Source organism: Mytilus galloprovincialis, chromosome 13 (assembly GCF_965363235.1).
Source record: "Mytilus galloprovincialis chromosome 13, xbMytGall1.hap1.1, whole genome shotgun sequence".
In the NCBI taxonomy this organism is placed as follows: domain Eukaryota; kingdom Metazoa; phylum Mollusca; class Bivalvia; order Mytilida; family Mytilidae; genus Mytilus; species Mytilus galloprovincialis.
In genome coordinates, this window is record NC_134850.1 from 24,662,754 (window position 1) to 24,685,340 (window position 22,587).

Sequence of the window (22,587 nt, forward strand, 5' to 3'; positions counted from 1 at the left end):
GACGATGATTCTTGATTATTACTTGATTTCTTAGATGTAAATGTTTAACTAATGCTTTTTATGCCCCACCTACGATAGTAGAGGGGCATTATGTTTTCTTGTCTGTGAGTCCGTTCGTTCGTCCGTTCGTCCGTTCGTTTGTTCGTTCACTCGTTCGTTTGTTCGTTCGTCTGTCCCGCTTCAGGTTAAAGCTTTTAGTCAATGTAGTTTTTGATGAAGATGAAGTCCGATCAACTTGAAACTTAGTGTACATGTTCCCTATGATATGATCTTTCTAATTTCAATACCAAATTAGATTTTTGACTCCAATTTCACGGTCCTCTGGACAAAGAAAATGATAGTGTGAGTGGGGCATCCGTGTACTGTGGACACTTTCTTGTTTTAGTTCTGCATCAAGTACAGTTCTACCCTTGAACTGGTACTGACAGTTATATTCTAGAACTAATTCTTCCAAGTCTACCCGAAAACAGAAAATAGGATTCAACTGTTATAAAACTGATTAAGGAGGTTGACCTAGGTTCATGTACATAGCTCTTAAGATCGTCAGTACGTTTGTGTCAACAATTTTCAAAATCATATTCACTCGCTCAAACATCAATTTTTAAAGCCTTGGTGTATAAATTCGTAGAAACTTGTGTAGCTATAATATAAACAGGTTCACAAAAAGAATAAACCAATTCCTCTAATGTCAAAAGTGTCTGAGGATCTTATTTCTCACTCATTTATTAATTTATTTATTAAATATAAATTCACGTTGGCTTTATATGCGGATATCAATTCAATATTGATAATAAAAAAAGGCTGAACTACATAAAGTATGTATTAAAAACAGTATTGAATATCTGAATATCCAAACAAGATCACAAAACAGCAAAAGAGGCAAAAAAAAAAACAACAAGGAAACATGAAAAACTTTCAAGTAGAAAATAACAGACAACACGATTGGCAAAAAAGTAAAGCCAACAAAAAGATAATCAAGTCTACAAAACACTTATAGAAAACTTAAGACTGAACAACACAATTCCAACCGAAACTGGGTTGATTGCAGTTACTCTGAAAGAATATGGTCCACTAGTTACACCTGTCATGTTAATCATGGTAAGAACATACGTTCTTCCTTCAACAAACTCCTCATATTACAGCTAATTATGTAGACCTCTCTCCTTTTACAGATAACACATGCCTCATAATAAATGTTAATTACTAAGCAGCTAAAATATCAAGGTTAGGTCACATTCCAGTAATTTGAGAACACTCTTGAAGGTTGGGATGTAAAAGAGGGACAAAAAATAACAAAGGGACAGTGAAACTCATAGACTGAAAATAAACTGACAACGCCATGGCTAAAAAATGAAAAGACAAACAGACAAATAATAGTACACAAGACACAACATATACTCCTACTTGAAAATGACATGAACTAAACATGAGTGGTACACGTGGTTAATCTTTACATAATTCTAAGATTGAATGTACTTTGTTCATTTGAAGAAAAAAACTCACCTTTCAAAAAAACATATTTGTATCAAACGATATAATGCATCTAGCTATATACAGTTTATCATCGTTAAGGATTTTTAGAACTACTATATTTATGTGTTTATATTTGGTCAACGAATTTGGTAATGGCTGGGGATTAAATAAAAGTCAATTTAATATATCCGCTATAGTGTGATACTAAATAACTTTGATATTACTTTTACTTATTATGATGACTATATAAGAGTATGACGAAAAGTGATACATGTATATCGAAATCCAATAACACTCCTGTATCATCTGACATTAGTCCCGGTTTTGTGCGGGGTTCGTGTGTTAGTCTTTTTTGCCATTTGCAATAACGAAAGAATGAAAAACTACTTTTAATATTCAAAACTATTTCAGCTTGTATACCTAAAAAAGTTCAATCCCAAAAATACTGAACTCTGAAGAAAAGTCAAAAAGGAAAGTGTCCGTTAGCAAATGTCAAAATCAATAGCTTTAAAACATAAAACGAATGGATATACCTGACTTGGTAAAAGCGGGGTTTTATGTTGAAAATGGTGGATTAAACCTTGTTTTATAGCTAGCTAAACTTTTCACTTGTTTGACAGTTCCATCAAATTCTTTATATTGACAACGGTGTTTAAACATAACAAACAGACAGAATAGGTGAAAATGTCACAAACAAGGACATAGCAGTCAATAGCATAAATATGTCATGTAATTATCAAGTGGTATTAGAGATTGTTATCAAGATAACATGGATTGTGTCAATGACCTGACTACGTCGATATAAAAGTGAGAATAGAGATATGTCATTACATTGCATTTTTAGATTAAACCAGCTAATTTTCGCGGATACTTTATTTCGCGTTATGCCCTTTCTAGTCAATTTCGCGGCGATTTAATTTCGCGATTTCCTTATTTACTTGATGTAGTTCAATAAGGAAAGATCCAGAACTAGTGATACATTTTCGCGACGATTTGAATTCGCGTTATTTTTTTCGCGCGAAACTCGCGAAAATTAGTTGGTTTCAACATGTTCAAATATAAAAATAATAGTATCTTTCAGCTTCGACGATAATATCAAAACAATTGTACGACATTTTCGATAGTGGTATTTGATTACAAAAATGTAGCAACGTAATGTGGTAAGCTCATTGATGAATGTCGTGAAACAGATAACATTTTATTATTGTTATTCTCGTTAAAAACGAGAACCAAATTTTTTTATTTGATGTTGATTTTGCAAGTTTAAATGAATTTCCCCATTTTAAATTTATCTTGGACTTCGATATCTTTCATATTTTATATTTAGGTTGTGTCAAAAGAAATAAATAATTTAGTTAAGGCAAGAATGTTCTGAATGTATGCAAAAAGTAAAATAAAAAAAATACTGAATTCCGAGGAAAATTCAAAACGGAGAGTCCCTATTCAAATAGAAATATCATAAGCTCAAACAAATCAAACGAATGGAAAACAACTCTCATATCCCTATTTTTATGTAGAAAATGGAAGATTAATCATGGTTGCATAGCTAGCTAAACATCTCACTTGTATGACAGGCGCGTCAAATTAAATTATATTGACAATGATGTGTGAACAAAACAAACAGATATGATAAGTAAAAATGTTAAAAATAGTGGAAATTGATTTAGACAACAAAATATTGATAAAGAAATCATATATATTCAGTAGCTTTTACACTAATGTTCAATATATAAGATTGTATTTCAAAATGACGATAGTGCACACCATATTAGATTTCTTTAGCAAGGTAATGGGATAAGTTAAAATTTTCGATATCTTAATAACTTTTAGTTGCATGTAAGAACTCGAAATTTGAAATATTTCTGGAATGTGTAGATGTAATTCTAATGCCAGAAAAACTTTTATAAACAAAGTGGTATATTTATAAACTATGCATTAATTGCTCTTGTTTAATTGCTGGATTAAATTTGAGACATGTGTTTTCATCCTGTATTAATTAGAAAACATGATCATTAGATATTTATTTTAGGTAATTAACATACCATATTTTTTTCAAAAGAGATAAACGTGATAAAAACCTGATTTTTTCTCTGTTTTGAGGTGATAAGATGACGTGCTTAATTAACAGAAGAAACAGAATTATCGACAGTTTGTACTGTTTCATGCTACTGTCTGATATTTTAAAGATGATTGACCTGGCCTGATACTCAAAATACTTTGCAATGACGTCACGTATCGGTGTCAAACCGCGTAAATGTATCAACGAAACGACGCGACTTCATTCACACAACTGAAGAGCTATCAAGACGTTTAATTACACCTAAAATAAGTGTAACCAATAATTTCGTTTTATTTCATATTCTCAATACCAAAAATAATACTGTTAATCCAAATTGCAGATAGAAAGAATAACATTTCTTTCTTTTTATACTGACTTCATCGGCTCGAATATTTGTTTGTCCTAGCGGCCTCGCTTAATATATTTGCAATAAAACCAAAGCGACATAATTTTTTAAATTTAAAATCTATATATCTAGATCATAAGAGCATAAACAAAAGCAGACCGAAGCATCTTATTCAATGTGGTATTATGTACATGTACATGAATACGTATTACCTATTCAGGAAGTAGAAACTACTTGACTCTGATATTTTGTTTGAAAGTTTATCACACCTTTTGTAAAAATTTCAGAATGTGGTATGACTGCCAATTAGACAACTATACACTAGACATCAAGGGACATATATTTAAGCAATAATAAGTCATTTACGACCTTCTATCAGCAACATATAATGTAATCATGGTACATTTTATATGTTTATGAGGTTACTTTTTACGAGATGGAAATGTAGAAAAGTGTAAAATTGGACAACGGGGTTTTGCTATCAGGAGTCAAAAGGTATCTCCCGTTATAGTTGTCGACGTATTGAAGGTACAGACACATGCTATGTGTTGCGTTGCCTAGATTTTCATGAAAAAAAACTGGAATCAAGTTTGTTGTTTTCATCGTTCTAAACGTTATGTATTGTTAATGCTATATGTTACATCGAACTTAAACGCAATGAGATGTTCATGGTAGCAAATTGTTGCCGTATAACGTTAGTATCATTATGCATTTATAATTTTCGTTTGCCTCTATGTATTGTCAATCACGTGATAATATATCTTTGTAAAAATACTGCTGCACCCACAGCCAAAGGATCAGAGTGGTATGTTGTGCCGTGTGTACTATTATTTGTCTGTTCGTATTTTTCTTTTTTAGCCATGGCGTTGTCAGATTATTTACGATCTCCGAGTTTGAATGTCCATCTGGTTTCTTTCACCCTTCTTTTATCACCGAGTTTACCTAAATGCTGCACATTTATTAATGCCGAAAGAGTAAACACGTATTAGATGATATTTAAGTATGATAATCAGTTAATTTAGCTTCAAAACTTTACATGATGTGCACTATCATACATATCAAAACCAGACGTACCTTTTCTAATAGTGGATTTGCATTTATGAATTAACTCCGAGATTCGAAAGAACTCTTGATATCCTAATATTATATTCAATGTAGCACAGAGAATGCACCTCTTATCTTTCAGTTTCTTAATCCAAAACAACTTCAAAAGATCACAATACAACACTTCAGTTGTTTCCTCTTAACAATTTTATACATACAATATATCAATGTAGTTGTACGATATTAAAATATAAGCATACAGTTTATTTTGATAATCAAATTCAGCAAAGGTTAATGTGTTATTGAATAATAACTCGAGTGACAGATGTTAAAAAACCTATTTGTGTGAAAAAGTGTAACAATTTAATCTCCATTTCACTGTTACCGTAAATTGGATTTTAATTTCGATATTGTATGTCGTTAGGTCGACTGATTTTATTTACGACAACAATTTCGAATTGTGATTTTATAAAATATAGTACAGTTTTCAAGCAGTGATGTAGTTCAAATTTATACTTTACGATAACAACTGAATGGAGTGTTTATTCTACATAGCTTGCATTTAGTTTGCATCAGTTACTTCATACGTAAAACAATTTTATCATCAAATGCACTTTATCAGTATCTAGTTATTATTAAAAGCTGTAAATCATATGTAAGTAGGTATCTAATTTTCAAATTAAATGAAGCTTTATTTATGGTTCTTACTTAATTTTGTTTTATAAATATTTAAAAATGCATTTGGTTAATGAGAACTCCACATTATTGACTTTTTGTTCATTACAGATTTGTTAAACAAAAGTCAATATGAAACGGTAGTTAATCTTAATAGTCATTAGGCACATTGCAATTATCAAAATTGCCATCTCGAGTCTTCTTCAACGTGTAAACATGCATAGTTCTGAAATACGCTATGATGTTGTAGAAACCTTAAAGTACCCAAATGAATCAATCATGTCAATTTAAATGTTTTCATAGACTTTATATGAAGATATTTCAAGTGAAATTGATCCCACCTCTATCCTGGACCTAGAAACATCCCTTAATTAAAAACTTTATCATGAGTATCATGGTATTAGATGGTTCTAAAACTTGATAACAAACAATTAAGTAAAACTTTAAAAGTTGGGTGGTATTACATGTAAAAGAGACACCATTTATCTAGACAAAAACGGTACTTCTGTACTTCCGTTAACTAATATTCTAATATTCGCTCTTGAATAAGTTTATTCAGGAAAGATGTGCTGTTTCTCGTTTCTCGTTTTGTTTATATAGATTAGACCGTTGGTTTTCCCGTTTGAATGGTTTTACACTAGTAATTTTGGGGCCCTTTATAGCTTGTTGTTCGGTGTGAGCTAAGGCTCCGTGTTGAAGGCCGTACTTTAACCTATAATGGTTTACTTTTTAAATTGTTATTTGTATGGAGAGTTGTCTCATTGGCACTCACACCACATCTTCCTATATCTATGTGCAAGTCGAACTGGCTTTCTTATTTTTAAATTTGTGTTTCATTTATCCTGTTTGAATAGAGTTAATGTAGTCAACATTCTACTCATCCTAAATATTCAGATAATTTATCCGACACGATGTGTCAATCATACGATCAAAACAAAAGCTATAAAGATATATAACTGAATATGAAATACACAATGGACATTTTATAACGAGTAAAAAAATCATAAATATTCATTGAATTAGCCTAGTTAAATGATCAGCTGCAGATTCTGTCAGTTTTACAGTGCGTTGAGTTTTTGATGGTGGTATAGGGCTCCCCAAGGACTTAACAGATTGGAAGAGTCGCAAATGTGATTGATATGGGTATTAATTGTATTGTACATTTATCATGTTCTGATAGTTCTATATTCAATCACTGACGAGTGCCTCTGACTGCTCCAATCTAGTGTCTGATTAAAGTTGTTTACCTCGTTCGTTTCAATGACATCTTCGTTTACTAATTAACCTAAATTGGAATACACCCTAGGATTCCTACAATGTCCATACTACAGTAATGTTGTTAAATTGGGCTTCATTGCATCTTCTCTTTGGGCGAAAGTAGGAACATTACTTATATACCAATTTGTGGAGATCGATACGTGTCTCTCTAATTCTATTCCCCTCTCTGCCTATTATATAGCACTTTCCTTTAAATTATATCTTGCTGTACAAATTAACCCAAATTGAAGTGTCTTCTATGTGTCTGACGATATCCATACTTTTATAAATTAAATTTGATACATAAACTCTTCAGGAAAAAAGACCAACATAAACAGTGCAACACTTTTACACACAACCGACCTGAATAAATTTAAGCAAAAACCTATAGATTTATGACAATTTCCTTACACTGCTGAAATTCGGTAGCCCTTAAGTTGGGGAGTTAATTTTAGTTTTTGTCACAAGTCCATTACCATGACATCATGGATTACTAATTGTCCCAAATTGAAATTTCCAAAATTTGCTGTATATATCGGCTAAGCAGTTCACCCAATGTAATGTTACTTCAATAAGAAGATGTTTGAAATAAAAATAAAAGTTATAAAATACATTGAAGTGAGTGTGGTGTGTCTCTTTTTATACACTAATCGAAAACACTAGCTGATGTTGAAATTGCTAATTAACCTAAATTGAAAATTACCTTAAGACTATTATATTATTTACAAAATTTATAACTAAAACTAGCTTCAGATATCTCGTAATTTTGAAGGCAAAGAACAATTCTTTAGTATAGACATTTTTCAAACAACCGTGCCACTAATGAAACCATTACTACTGGGTTGATAGAACCATTGGGTATGTATAGTTCATCGTCAGCGGCCACTACGATGTGTCACTGTAAATAAGATTTTAAAAAGTCTGAACAAGCAGATGTGGTATGACTGCCAATGAGACAACTCTCAAACATTAGAGACCAAATGACACAGAAATTAACAACTGTAGGTTTAGTTTAAACATGTTTTATTTGTTTAAATACAAATTGGATAAGACACAAGTCAAACAGACTTATGAAGTCTTCTCCATTTAACATTTATAACAATATAATACAAAAATATATGTATGAGCATGCATGTATAGAATGGTATATCTATTTAGTATATATATATAAAAATGGATCAAAAGACGGAAAATTGAAGAAAAAAGAAAGTAATAATAATACAGAAAAAAAGATAAATAAATAAATGAATATTTAGAAAACAGAAACATAAGAAAAAAAAATTAAAAAAAAAATTAAAATAAGAAATTAAAAAACGAAAAATAAAAAGGACAAAAAAAGGGAAAACAACTGTAGGTCACCGATCGGCCTTCAACAATGAGCAAAACCCATACCGCATAGTCAGCTATAAAAGGCCTCTAAATTACAATGAAAACAACTCAAACGAGAAAACTAACGGCCTAATGTATGTACAAAAAAATGAATGAAAAACACATATGTTACACATAAACAAATGACAGCCATTGACTTACTGGCTCCTGACTTGGGACATGCACATACATGCAGAATGTGGCGCGGTTAAACATGGTAACGAGATCCCAATCCTTCCAATAACCTGATAACCTGGGACAGTGGTGTCATAAGAACGTCAGATGCCTGTATCGTCTTCAAAAGACTCATCCTTGACACTATATTTAAAACAGTTATTGTAAGGCCAGATCATTAACACAGTTGCGTTAAAGAGCATTAATCTCAAATTGATTAAAAGAAATTTAAAATACAAGATTCGTTACGGAATTGAATAAAAATAGCAAGGGATTTTATGTCATGAAAATGTTTCTGTAGGAATAAACCGATAGGTTCAATGAATTCAACAATAGAAATACCGAGATGACCAAAAACAAGTTTTGTCGTATAATTGACCAGAACTTAATTTCTATTTATTTTCAAAAGTAAGACTTAGTGCCTTTAGTTCACTATTAAACAACAAACAAATTGATATCTTAGTATTTCAGATCGTTACAGAAAATTAATAATCAAATTGCTGATTATAATCAAGTATTGCCTACAGGTATTTCAACTATGTAAACAAAAATAATTAAATAATTTTGAAAAATATAATATCATACTGTTAATCAACGATAACGTCTTAAGGGACGGGTGTATTTTTCATCATTAGGATTTTTATTCAATAAGCAATATCAGTTAACAAATTTTTCAGCTTACAGCAATTTATATAGTAATAGACTTCATGATTTAATGAAGTAATTACTTTTGATGCATACAGTAAGGCCTCAAGTATATACTATAGTTACCACTATAGATACTATTGTAATGGAGAAAACTGAATTTAATCATGAGGCTAATGCTTTCTTTCAGTTTACTTTTTACATGTTTGATATGCCTTTCATACATTCTTCGTTAATCAATTTAGAAATTACTTAGCAACTGAGATTCAAAATCCCTCAGGCAAGGTTAACCTTATATGAGTTTGTCTAAACATCCTGACATTGTGGTATGTTTCTATTGATAACTTTTGTATTCTTGTTTTTCATTTTGCTTAATATGTGCTTTGTCTTAATGATTTTTTGTGTTTCTTTGTTATATATTTGTTTGTTTTTACAGTGATTAACACCATGTTGACTGTTGTATCCCTGTTTTCGACATTTTACCTATTAGGTCAGTTTGTTTTGTTCATAAACTGTTGTCAATATAATGGAATTTGATGCGACTGTCATACAAGTAAGAGGCATATCTAGCTATAAAACCAGATTTAATCTACCATTCTCTACATAAGAAAACGTCTGTACTAAGTCAGGAATGTGACAGTGTTATCCATTCGTTTAATGTGTTTCAGCTTGTGGACTTGCCATTTAGTTTTGGAACTTTCTGTTTTGAATTTTCCTCGGAGTTTAGTATTTTCTGGATTTTATTTCTGATACTATAGCTACTGAATAAACACATGTATTCAAATACGTGTTCATTCACGAATATCATAATATTCAGTTACAGAACTTCTTACCAAAGTAGATAGAAAAACGCATAAGACGCATTGATTTTAAAAAGTGTTATTTTCATGTACTCGTATACTTTGAATCAGTTTCGGAAAATATTCACATATGTGAATCACATCTTAAGGTGGTACCCAACACTTTAACTTAAATTAATTTGGCTCGTTTAATTTTCTTAAAATTTTGACAAAGTATTTACTTTGGCCCTTTAACAAAAATACAAGTTTCAAAAAATTTGAACCAACCGTTTTATCAGAAAAATTACACTGGTTATACAGCAGTTTGACAACCACTTAGTTTGATCATTGAGAAGCTTAATATTCCCTTAACAACACAACGTAATCAAAATGTTTAGGTGATTTAACAGAGTTATCTCCCTGTAGTGTTAGGTATCACCTTAAATATATTTAAAAGTTTTAACAAGGAAATAAAATAAATTAAGACATCAAAGGGACAATCAAAAAGCATAAGTCCAATAACGAAAACCAATATCATGATGGCAAATTCAATTCATAAAAGTAACATAACCCAAATTTGTTTAATCGCAATCAATGTATTGCTTTTGGACAGCGGTATATTACTGTTGCGATTATAGACAACTAGAAGGGGGAATATAAAACGAAAACGAAAAAGCTTTCACTTGTTATGTCTTTGACACAATTGTTTGCCGATTAACGCAATGAAACCACACATATATAGGCCCTGATGACATCCTTCTGTTATTGTACACTCATTGAGCTGCAATTTGCTCACACATTTGAATAATCAGGAATTTAAAATAATTGCAACAGTTGTGTCGTAAATATCAACACCCTATTTGGAGGTTAAAAGTATATCGTAACCTCTCTGCTTTCGTCAACCAGCTACATGTATTCACAGTATATCATAAGGTATACAGATATAATTAGAATAAGATAAATCTAAAAAGAATAGAATTGTCCTCAATAAAAGATAGCTAAACCCCAATCACAATATTTGGATAGGAGGGGAAAGATACCAAATAAACAGTCACAATATATAAAGAAAGCAGGCTCACGATACCAATGGAACATTCACAGTGCATGAATAGTAGGCAAAGGATACCAAAGGAACAATCGCACTGTATGAAAAGAATGATTATAATACCAAAGAAACAATCACAAAGTATGAATTTGAGGCGCGAGATTCAAAAGGAACAACCAAAATGTATGAATAGGAGGCGGAAAATGGTAAAGACACAATCACAATATATGAATTTGAGGCGCGAGATACCAATGGAACAACCACAATGTATGAATAGGAGGCGGGAGATGGTAAAGACACAATCACAATGTTTGCACAGGAGGCAGACAATACCAATGGAACCTTCACAGTGTATGAATAAGAGGCAAAGGATACCAAAGGGACAAGCACATTGTATGAAAATGAGGCGGTAGACACCAGAGAACAATCACAATGAATGAAAAAGAGGCGGAGATAGTAAAGACACAATCACAGTGATTGCACAGGAGAAAGACGATACCAACGGAACAGCCACATTGCATAAAAATTGCGAAAGTTACTAACGAAACAATCACAAGATACTGATAGGAGGCGGACGATACCACAGAAACAATTACAATGTATGAATGGAAGGCAGATGATACCGAAAGAATAATCACAATGTATGAATAGGAGGCAGAATATGGCAAAGACACACTCACAACGTTTGCAAAGATGACAGACAATGCCAAAGTACAATGTAGGGATAAGAAGCGGAAGATACAACAGACACAATTAAAATGAATGAATATGAGGCGGTAGATACCATATAAGGTATGAATAGGAGGCGAAAAATACCGAAAAAAACCGATCACATTGTATGAATTGGAGGCGCAAGATACCAAAGCAATAAAGAAAAAGAAGGCGGATGATACCAAAAGCATTCGGCAATCCTCGGTAGAATCCGCTACTCTCCTTCTATCCGTTAGATGAGGGTACGGAATCGGCCGAGATGAGACGAATGATACCAAAAGCACAATCACAATGTTTGAAAAAGAGGCAGAAGAAACCAGAGGAAATCGTTTTAACGCTTTTTCTTTGATATTGTTTTTGTTATTGCATGATAAGATCGTTTTTTACTTAAGTTTGATCATCTCTTTGGTATCATCCCACTCTCTTGAAGTTTTGATGCAATTCCAGTTACTATACACGTAGAACGTTATTTAACACTTTTGTTTTCTTTGTGAATAAAACAATATGTAAATACGCATTTTAATTCTAACGGTTTAAGATAATATTTTTGTCTTCAAATAAAGTAAATTATCTTTTAAGAGATCTATAATGACGAGTTGGAACAATGGAAACAATGAAATATATTTCCAGTGAGAATTCCAAACCTAATCCTTATGATATTGTTGAAAACTGTGTTATGTTTTGTTAGTTTTGAAATGATAAGAAGGGCTATTATATATTCCTAAAGTGCATGGCACCATGTTGAAATTGCTGCATATGATCTACGTATCTGGTACATTTGTATTGCTGTGGATATATAGATATGGTCATGGTAAATGTGTCTTCATTACAAATTATCGATCCATTGCCAAACAAACATGAGACAATTATCACGTTAATGTAACGCATGTTTCCCGTATATTTATTTATTTTTTTTATAACGTAGCTTGACGTTTTATTCCTTTTCTTCAATACAATCACAGCTGCCTCACATCTTTGGCTTTGAAAGTTTTATTTCATATCTAATTAATTTGACAATTCTTGGAATAAAATAGAAGCATTTTAACTGTATATCAAGTTTAAAAAAAAAATAAACATGGTTTATAACTGCTGAAAAAGAGGGACGAAAGATACCAGAGGGACAGTCAAACTCATAAATCGAAAATAAACTGACAACGCCATGGCTAAAAATGAAAAGAGCAAAACAGACAAACAATAGTACACATGACACAACATAGAAAACTAAAGAATTAACAACACGAACCCCACCAAAAACTAGGGATGATCTCAGGTGCTGCGGAAAGGTAAGCAGAATCTGCTCTAGATGTGGCATCCGTCGTGTTGCTTATGAGATAACAAATCCGGTAAATAGTCCGACTCGGTAGGTCACATTCATGAAGGGGAAGGGGACTGTAAGGAACATATCCGATATCATTTGTAAAACGGTTATTCCATAACATTCGACCAACTCGTGATGGCGTCCGTAAAATTTACGAAGTGATGATTTCAACTTCACCATTTGGAACTCTTGATTTAATAGCTTCCTTGTGAGCAACAACCCTCTATCAAGAAAATCATGATAGGAAATGCAAGCACGAGAATATCCTATCAGTTGGGAAATATATACACCGTATGCAGGTGCTGCTGGAATGTTGCTACTTAGAAATGAAAAGTCCACAATTGGAAAGCTGAAATCATCTCTTTTGTCGTAAAGTTTTGTTTTCAATCGACCCTCATTGTCAAGTCCTAGATGTAAGTCAAGATATGAGGCCGGCTTAACATGCTTATCATACATGTTATCTGCATGTATTCGAAAAATGAATGTCAAAATGTAAAGCCATTTTTGCTTTTTCGTGCATTGTCTTTTGTGTTTTTTTATTACATTAAACTGAAGGAATTGTCAATACTTTTTAATTATGAAATTATAGAAAACTGATCTTACACATCCGTCTCCCCGACTTTGTTACACTTATCGTACGGTGATCTATAGTTGTTAATTTCTATGTCATTTTGGTCTCTTGTGGAGAGTTGTCTCATTGACAACCATACAACATCTTCTGTTATTATATTATCATATTGCATATGTAATGTTACAATTAGTTTCAACTAAGTTTTGAGAGTTTAAAGGTGCTCCAAAATAGATATCTCTCAATATTATTTATTTTTCAAATTCGTTGTTATCAACGCGTGCACGTACACTAAGGAAAGTAAAGCTGAATTTAATTATTCAAACTCGTTGAAATAGTTGTGTTATATATACATGTATCCTGTTACCATTGATTCTAGCGTACGTTAATTGCAGTTGGCAAAACGAGGAATTGCATAACTCCTTGCTTCAATTCTAAGACAATCAAACTTTTTTAAGTTCTCGAGAAAACTTGAAGGTAGAATATGAAATGGTAGTCTTTGAAATTCAAAGAAATTAGTGTAATGTATTTACTTTAGATATAAGAAGATGTAGTATGAGTGCCTATAGGACAACTCTCCATCCAATTCTCAATTTGTAAAAGTAAACCATTACAGGTCAAAGTACGGTCTTCAACATGTGTGTTTATGTCGTTTTGTATTGCTTGTACGTTATTCAAATTGGTAAAGTTATGCCCTTTCAACTGATTAAAAAAAATTACATTAAATTTATTCATTATTTTTGTTTACTGACATTTTTCCTAAACATATTATGTGCTAAAAATGGTTTTCGGGCAAACTTAACTTCAAAATTGTATAGCAGTTGTTTATAGTTCAGTTCTGTTGACAAAATTTGGTAAGACAATGCTGTGGTTGCTTAATTGTACTAGTCATCGATATGTTTTCTTAATATGAAAATAATTAAAGAAGGAAGCCAGACTCGTTATCATACTTTTCCTGTTTTTGTTGTAACTAGAATACTTTTTAAACAATTAATAACCTATTGTCTGTCATTTATTAACCTATTGTATAGTATAACAGAAGTGTAAAACCATTAGCAGTATCATTGAGCAAGGCATTAACTTTGTCTGAATTTATTGCTGTGATCTATAATAGATTTTTTTTAAAAGAATGGGTTTAGTCTTGGCAAACAAAGCAAGTAATAAAAACAAACTCCGAGGTAAATTCGATTTGTGAAAATTGACAATATCAAACGTAAAGAGTGAAAAACAACATTCGTCTCAACTCGGCCTATTCCGTACCCTCATAAGGAGAGTAGCGAATTCTACCGAGGATTACCGAATGTGAAAAACAACTTTGGTATTCACGTCTTGTATAGGTTGCAGTCTTGTAATTGACTGCTCCATAGGCTTACATGCTAAACAGCTGGTCTTTGAAAATAAAAAAATAAAAAAATACTACATAGAAAAAAAAATTTCATGTTCATATCATGTATGTACTAATGTGAAATTGTGATTTAATCGAAAAAAAGTGGGTCATACCACGAAGAATAAAATGTAACCCTGAAGTCAAAACATTTTTTTCTACTTTCTGTTTGCTGTTTTTACTAGGCCGCACCACTTCCAGTAAACATGATATCCTTCGACTTTCCTGGCTTGATATCCCCAAAAAGATGCAAGATTTTTTTTTAAATTTATATATATGTTTCAATTCAGCATAAACCTATAATCAAACAGAAAAAATTGAGTCCAGAAAAAAATTTAGAAAAAATGGACTATTTTGTTTCCCTCCATGTCCTCCATGACATGCACCGGAAACTGGAGTTGTAATACAAGACTGGTACCTATATGCATAATCATATTCTTTTAAGAATGCACTACGTAACTGAGCTCACAAACAGCATATATACTCGTGCAAATGCTTTAAAAATATTAACATTATTATGCAACTTTGTTGAAATTACATATATTTGCATTACATAGATGTTTCATACGAATTCGTAATTTTGATGAGCCGATTCATTTCAGAAACGGTTATATTAGTATATTCAAATTCTGAATTAAATGTTGTTTGTTTAATCTTGTAACTTGCAGAAATATGTATATGTGCAAGATATATCAATATCAACATATGTTAAGCACTGATTAATTAATACCTCAATTTGCAATTTTCATACAAAATTGAGCGAAACGGAAAATGCAAAAGATTGGGGTAAATTATAGAATACGCAATGAACAGCAGTTTATCGATTAAAGAAAAGTGTCCCGAAACTATAAATCAATGTAAACTAAATCTGATGGGTCCGAAGCCCTTTCTGGGTTTACCTTCATCATGATCATTCAATGCCGAATGTTAGGATCTTTTAACAAATTGTGCCTTTGGTGGAGAGTTGTCACATTTGCACGAGAGTTGTCACATTTGCACGAGAGTTGTCACGTTTGCACGAGAGTTGTCACATTTGCACTCATACCACATCTTCTTATATCTAAATAAGGTTTATAAGAACTCAAAAACAGTCGAAGAGCAATATGACAAAAAAAATCCTCAAAAAGGCCAAATTTAATAGCCAAATCCACCAAAAATGTTTGTCCAAAGGAGTTAATACTTTGCTTTATTAAAAATCGATAAATTCCCAAACGAACAATTTATGAAAGTATGTTATTAAATAAATCATTTCAGTACAGAAGTGGTTACCACTGAGCGGATGATACCCTCGGGAACAGAGTGTCCACCAGCAGAGGTATTGACCCAGTGATGTAAAAAATGGAAAACAACACTTTTTTTTTTATCTCAATCACGATATAATGTAATTGCGATCTTAGATTTGTAGATAACAGAATAAACGTTAGTGGGTAAATCTACGAGAAACCAATTGCTTCCAATTGCCGATGATGCATCGTAAAATGCGTATCCTTTCGACCCATCTGGCCTTGAAGGCATAAAACTTTGCTCAGTGCTCGGAGCACAAAAATCATGCTCGAAACATGAAATCCAGCAATTTGATTGGTTGATTTTCGAGTCTGAGTACAAAAATCATGCTTGAAAGTTTTATGACCGTAAGGCCTGGTCTCGCTCCGTCATTGGAAATCATCCGATTCCCTTTGGATTTTTTTTTTTTCTTCATGTTTTCAGTAACACAGATTTGTATCTAATCCTAAATAAAATTGGGAACAAAAATGGGGATGGTGTCAAACAGACAACAACCGTAGACCAAAGAGCAGAACACAACCGAATGTTACCAAAGGATCTTCAACACCTACAGAATTTTATGAGATTGGAACATCGGTAAACTACTGTTGGCTCTAATTAAACTTGTTGACCCTGGTTTAATTTCTAGAATCCAACTTTGATGTGTTCTAACTTAACATAATTTGACAATACGGCCATTTCTATTCAGATAAAGACAGTAAATTTCACGACTTACCTCTTAAATACTAACTAGACAGGAATCGGCTTAAATAATCGATAACCTTCAACCTTTTTCCTCAATTTAAGGGATCAGTTTCTTCTTTCTTATATAAAACATTTAAAACAAATTGTTTTAGATCGATAGAATTAACACGTTCAGTAAATAATTCCATAATCAAGGCATAAATTGGCTATCAAGTACTATTTATTTAGCTCTCAATGTGACGTCATACATACGAATTCAATTCCACGTTCGAGATTTGAAAGTGTTGAGTAAATTTGATTCCACGGGTTCCTACGGTGGTTATAGATAATACTAAAAAGTGGCTTTGTTCAAAAGAAACATTGAATCTTGCATCTTAAAATTACGTCTAAATCTACAAACTGTGCTGTTTAATAGTCTAAATTGATTATTGCAAGACACGGAAATCTTTCTTTGGTATGTATGACGCAAATAAAATAGATTAAAAGATTCCAAAAAGGGTGGTTTGGAAGAGTAATCATTATGAATGCTTGCAGACATAATTAACGTCAACGTAATTTATCTTTGTAGGGACTGATTGAAATAAATAAAACATCCAGTGACCCGTCTTTCAGTCTTCAATCTTGTTGATTTGTACTAAACCAATTTCTTTATCACATGCTCAAATCCATAATAATTAGTTATCAAAGGTACCAGGCTTATAATTTTATACGCCAGACGCACTTTTCGTCGTCTACATAAGACTCATAAGTGACGCTCATATAAAAAAGTTTGAAAGCCAAAATAAGTACAAAATTTAAGAGCATTGAGGACCAAAAATTCCCAAAAGTTGTGCCAAACACGGCTAAGGTAATCTATGCCTGGGATAAGACGTGTGTTTCTTAAGCCTCGGTCACACCTTACCGGATAGCACGAACGGACGCCTAACGGATGAAAATAAAAGTTGTCCGTTGACAAAATTGTTATCCGTTGGGAGTCCGTTGATGTAAAACGGACGCGTAACGAATGCTTAACGGACACACACCGGATATGCAACGTACGAGAAACGGAAAAGTACCGGACAGAACGGATGTCGAACGTACATCCAACGGACGAGTACCGCATAAAACGGACACCTAACGGAAGCGTACCGGATAAAACGGATGAACAAGATATATACGAAAAATTAAAGGCGACAATAATAATACATGTAAATCGCATAAATATTCAAAATGTTTCTGTGTAACAGTTACTGGTGTTGGTTTGTTCTTCAAAATGTCGCCAAAGGGCAGTGTCTGGCGTGAATAAGAGCTGCTTGATTGTGAAGACGTGCCCTTACTCTAAGAAAGATTATAAATAAGAAGAATTCATGAACCTTAAAATATCTAATTGGCAATTTTTGACACGAAATTTTCAATTGGCATTTATCCGTTTCAGATCCGTTCATCGATCATCTGTTTTATCCGTTATACGTCCGGTAGAAGTCCGTTTCACATTCGTTCAACATCTGTTTTATCCGTTAGACGTCCATTAGAAGTCCGTTGGTGAATTTATCTGCCAGACCTCCAACGGATGTATAACGGACACGTAACGGATACAAAACGGAAACGAAACGGACGAATACCGTACAAAACGGACGCCTACCGGACGTTCAACGGACATTTCATCCGTTGGACGTCCGTTCAAAGTTTTGAACATGCTATATCTTGTTCATCCGTTTTATCCGGTACGCTTCCGTTAGGTGTCCGTTTTATGCGGTACTCGTCCGTTTTATGCGGTACTCGTCCGTTGGATGTACGTTCGACATCCGTTCTGTCCGGTACTTTTCTGTTTCTCGTACGTTGCCTATCCGGTGTGTGTCCGTTATGCATTCGTTACGCGTCCGTATTTTCATCCGTTAGGCGTCCGTTCGTGCTATCCAGTAAGGTGTGACCGAGGCTTTAAGGTGTGACCGAGGCTTTAAGGTGTGACCGAGGCTTAAGCTATGCACATTACCATAATCGACCAATGTTGTCTCTTTGCTTTTTAACGGCGCATATGCACTGGAGTTTTTTTTTTTTATCTAAACTAGTCAGAAACAAACACCACCAATCCATCCCCGCACTAAAACTCTGTGACAACTGAGACAAACCCTGCTTAGTGTATGGGTATAAGCTGTCTCACTTAATATTAGATTCATTTCTATATCATATGTACGTCAATGAAACTTGCATTATTGGCCTTTCGTGGGAAACATTAATTTAGTTGATTGTATAGGGAATCACAGAAGCATGACTGGAGCGCCCCCACCTTTTAGATCAGTCACCGGTCCACCTTTTGGAAAGTTCTGGATCAGCCACTGTACATGCGTTTTCAACAAAGAGTTACATCACGACATAAAACAAATCAAATTGTATACTTTAATTAATATTTTGAGTTGCGTTCGAATAAAAACATGCATTATCTTGCTGTAAGTATATTCAAAATACCAAATCAATATCAATTTTGTTTTTGTAATGTTTAATTTTGTTTTTGTAATGTTTAATTCTAAAACTTCACGTTTCTTTGTATATATTTTTCGAGGACTTCCCGAGATTCAGATGACTGAAAAGTCACGGATACCTCGCTTGCAAGGTCTTATATGTAATTGTTAAATGTGTTGGTTTTCTACTGCTGAAACAAATGATTTGTTTTTAAATTTTCAATCATTCCCTCTTAATTGGGATTGGTTTCGTCTACTGCATTTTTCATTTCACAATTCTTAATACAACTTGTATTTCAAAAGAGTTAAAAGGAAAGAAACACAATCAAGGAAATCAATTATATTCTCTTTTCTTACGTGTTGGTGCAAAGATAATCAAATGATTAATTATGTTTGGCCTATTTCCTTGATATGTTCTGTACCAAGTCAGGAAAATGGCCATTGTTATATTATAGTTCGTTTCTGTGTGTGTTACATTCTTACGTTGTGTTTCCGTTGTGTCGTTTATTTTCTCCTATATTTAAGTGTGAATTCACATTACTAGAAGACGTGTCACAGTACTTGTCTATCCCAAATTCATGTATTTGCTTTCGATGTTATATTGGTTATTCTCATCGGACTTTGTCTAATGCTTAGTCCGTTGCTGTGTGTGTTACATTTTAATGTTGTGTCGTTGTTCTCCTCTAATATTTAATGCGTTTCCCTCAGTTTTAGTTTGTTACCCCGATTTTGTTTTTTGTCCATAGATTTATGAGTTTTGAACAGCGGTATACTACTGTTGCCTTTATTTATCAGAAACGTATAACACGGTAACAGTAACAGTAACGGCACCAGAAAGTAATCGCCAACCAGTTGATGTTTTTCTGTATATAAAAAATTAAGGGGTACCTGCTTATAGCGAAAGGATCACTGATAAACTATCCATTTATTTATATTTACCGCTTACTCGCCAATGTAAAATTTAAAAATGTTATCACAAATTCCATCAAAATACAGGTGCTTTTATGTTTTGCAATCAACAATTAATCAATTTCAAGACTGTATAAAATAAGAAGATGTGGTACGTTTGTCAAAAAAACGACTAACCACTAGAGCCTAAATAAAGTACATAAGTAGATGGAAGCAACTTTACGTAACCACACGGCCTTCAACAATAGTATGAATAAAACCCATATATCGTATATTTATGATCAGCTAAATATTTTTAGCTTCAACATTGCAAAATGTGAAACAATTCAAAAGTCAACAACCTAACTAATGACTTAATAAGAAACGACATACAAATATTACAGACAGAAACCTAACATAACTACTGATTTACAGGCCCCTGAATTGGGACAGACAAATAAAAATGTTTCATCCAGTGTCTTTATTTTCGTCGTTTGCTTGCTGTCTCAGTGACGTGTACGCTTCATCTAAGTTTATGAATGATAATTAAAACTATATACAACAGAATTTTATATAGGATTTAGGCTAATTAAAATAACCGAATAGAATGAAAAAAATCACTTACCGTATTAGAGTAATAATCAGAAATGTTAAATTTTTTTTGCGCTCTCATCAATATAAACACCATTAACAATTAACTTCACACTAACATAAAAACTAGAACCTGTTAATAACTTCTATAATATTAATTATTTGTTTACTAAAGTTCCTTTGTGATAAATCCAATATGAGATGCGACTTGTATCACAGCAATACTGGATAAATTGTTTAATCTACTCTGCGGGTTTCCAATACTGAAATAATGATTTTACAACCACTACTAGGAGGAATAGTAGTCAATAAAAGCATTATTCCTCGCTTTCATCAAGATCACAATAGCTTTTATGCAAATTCAAAGCTTTTTTTCACTTTTTGTTTAATTATTGACCGCAATCGGTACTTAAAACTCGGAATTCGTTTCAGAAATTTTATATACATAAGAGTAGATTAGGTTTTTTCCTCTATACTTTCGCGTTTACAAGTTAAAACGCATAAAAATACGGATCGTATACATCATGAACGGTAATGAAATTGAAACATTATCAGATGAATTATTGATTAACTTACCACGGATATAATGGGTATGCATTAGTTGAGGACAGGATGTTTTTAATCTTGATAGGTAAAATATAAATAAAATTTACGTACACTCAATTATGCATCTGCGTTTCTATATAGATTCAATTTCTGAAGTTTACTTAAGTGAAATCAATCTGCTTTTTGAAAAATGCAGTAAATTGATAGGCTTCCGAAAGTACCTTTCAAGTTTTCTTTCATGATCAAAGATCCAATACTGAAGTGTTGTAATTAAGAAAATAACGTTTTGCTTCATTTAGCTTTTGAAAATCTTCAGATTATTAGTATATATTATAAACTATTAAATTCATATTTGGATTCTTTTTATCAATTATTTGATAATTAATGTTTCTATATTGAATCTACAACTTTGTTTGTATCGTTTTAAGGTCGCTTTTTTATTATTTCAAAAAATTCCATGCAGAGATCTATCGAAAATACAGTTTTTCTAGTTGGAGCCATACACCTTAATAATAATATAAACATCATAGATACAAGGTTTGAAATTTTGTGTATTTCGTCAGTTTACAAAATATTCCACTTAAACCGAGACTAGGGGGTGTCTTAAACTTACAATGATATGAGAGTTTGTTTATTTTATTTGCTGAGCATGCTCAGTGTGACTTAGAGATGAACAACAACAATTAGCTTTTTTGCGTTTTAGCTAATATTACTTTATGGCTGGTACCCCATATTTTCTGTTTAAAGTATATGTTGAGATGATTGATAGCAGAAAGGTTGAACCAGGTCATTAAAAAAAATTGATATAGATGCTTGTTACATAATCAATGTCATAAACGTGTTCTGTTTACTTCTTTCTACCGATAAATATAACTTATTATATCGTTTATCATGTTTTAAATTTTAATATATCCCACTATCTAAATATCAAAGCAGATTATTTCGCTTAGATATCATAAATTACTAGGATGTCATAGATTAAAGGTATAGATAATGCTAAGCGATTGTCAAATTGACATTATTTAAAGTACATTTGTATATACTTAGGTGTAGGTAAATATAGAAGTATGCGCGATATAATCATTTTTTTTTCAACGAAATTTATTTTTTCTAATTTCTAACTTCACTGATGTTTATATCATTATACATCTTTTTTTTTTTCAAATACCGCTAAAATTATTTGTAAATAAGGAAATGAGGTATAAGTGCCAATTAGACAACTCTCCATCCAAGTCATAATGTATCAAAAGTTTGCAACTATAGGTCAAAGTAAATGCACAATTTATGAAAATACCCTTTTATCGCTTTTT

General features: G+C 32.5%; 1 protein-coding gene across 3 annotated transcripts in view; it reads right to left on the bottom strand.

Annotated features, from left to right (window-relative positions):
• The window catches only part of LOC143057863 (neprilysin-1-like), a 56,688-nt gene extending 35,611 nt beyond the window's left edge, over window positions 1-21,077 (bottom strand). The window contains exon 1 of one of the 3 annotated variants that reach the window (XM_076231299.1): window positions 20,766-21,077. The gene's annotated coding sequence lies outside the window, so the exon portion shown is untranslated. Of the gene's footprint in view, window positions 1-4,952; window positions 5,111-16,845; window positions 16,939-20,765 lie in introns of those variants that run through there. The other 2 variants (XM_076231300.1, XM_076231297.1) reach the window with 2 other exon arrangements.
• Window positions 21,078-22,587: the final 1,510 nt, after the last annotated feature.